The sequence below is a fragment of the Nanorana parkeri genome, unplaced genomic scaffold (genome assembly GCF_000935625.1).
Source record: "Nanorana parkeri isolate BGI_ZX_2015 unplaced genomic scaffold, ASM93562v1 scaffold44, whole genome shotgun sequence".
In the NCBI taxonomy this organism is placed as follows: domain Eukaryota; kingdom Metazoa; phylum Chordata; class Amphibia; order Anura; family Dicroglossidae; genus Nanorana; species Nanorana parkeri.
The window spans coordinates 758,533-760,070 of NW_017306312.1; the positions used below are offsets into that span (position 1 = coordinate 758,533).

The following is a 1,538-nucleotide window of genomic DNA, read 5'->3' on the forward strand; positions in this document are numbered from 1 at the left end:
AATTTCACTTCTTCTGCTGTGTGCTCTGTAATATATAAAAGAACATCCAACAGAGAAGGTAGGATCCTCTGGTAAAGGCTAAAGCAGATTTATCATCATTGGGTTTATTGACTCTATAAGAGCTCATTCATATAGAAACTACATGTTCATGGCTGTGTTCCCTTTTGCCATGTGTTAGATATATTATTAAAACCTCTGTATTTATTCATATGGGAAAATCCATATACAGTATATGTGTCTGTGGTGCACACACAAGTTACATCTGCAGGCATTTTTGGTCTAACATTCCCCAGTTATTGCATATAAACACATGCCCATGGTTGGTAACTATTGTATACTGTGTCACCCACTATCTGATTTACTGTTACAGACAATGGTAAGAGCATTTTATACAAAACATACAAATACAAAAGTTTGTCTCAATGTGCGGTAGACCTTGTACCTTTTTAAACAGGTACAGAAATGTAAATACCTAACTATGGAGAGTATTTAGGAATGCCCTTACAACAGCAATTATGCAACCTTTGTTTCTTGCGCATCATGTTAATGAACACAAGGAATTTGGTGTTCTTTACAAGTTGTTGTGTCATCCTGGGAATATCAGACATAACAAAGCTTCCAGGAAGCAAACAATATCAGCAGGTAAGACATTTATTCTTCCTTTGTTTCTCCTTTCAAAAGGTATTTTTGTTAAACATGTCTTTCCTTCTGTCCCTTCACCTGGATCTTTAGAATTGGTTGAGGGGTTCAGGAAAATGTCTACCTTATATTGGTATTTTAGTGTTACATCAGTATAATAAGGCTTAGAGGTTTATTTAGGGTGATGTTTATGGGGTATCTTCAGGTTAGGGTTTAAGATTAGGGGTACATTAAGGTTAAGGATTAGGATTTGTTGAGGTGAGGTTAGGCTTATGTTTAAAGGGTATGTTCAGGTTAAGGGTCAGGTTTAGGAGTTTTCTTACATTTTAAGGGATTAAGGTTATGGTTAAGGGGTATTTGAAGATTAAGATTTACCATCTGAGGGGTAAGGTTAACATCACATTATTCATTTTAAATCCCAACTCCGGTCAAGATTTAGTATTTTTGATACAGTTAGAAGGGTTTTTACCATTGTTTGTGCATCCACTGGGGATATCTCCTCTCATTTTCTGATACATGGTGTGAGGGAAAATTTATTTTATACAACTCCACTATCACAAACTGAATAATTTTGCTCCAGCACACAAGCGCTACATGCTGTAATATTGCACCGGGCTCCAAATATCAATGCATCCCTGGCTAATCATTTATATCAATGTAGCGCTCACCCCCAAAGGAGCCACCAAAATGTACCGCCCAAACAGGATCCACAGCGCACCAACACACCTTAGAGAGTTTTGTAACAGCTTTACTAACCAACTGGTATACATTTGTTAAGCATTACATAAAGGAAACATAATACTTGAAGGAAACAACATTCAGTGATATACATTGGGTATTCAGACACTCAGCAGCAATGGCTATATATATATATATATATATATATACACACACACACA

At 36.3% G+C, this 1,538-nt stretch overlaps 1 protein-coding gene across 1 annotated transcript in view; it reads left to right on the top strand.

Moving 5' to 3' along the window:
- Positions 1-610: 610 nt before the first annotated feature.
- Positions 611-1,538, top strand: part of LOC108800645 (intelectin-1b-like) — a 25,228-nt gene continuing 24,300 nt past the window's right edge. The window contains exon 1 of the mRNA XM_018572641.1: positions 611-642. The gene's annotated coding sequence lies outside the window, so the exon portion shown is untranslated. The remainder of the gene's footprint in view (positions 643-1,538) is intronic.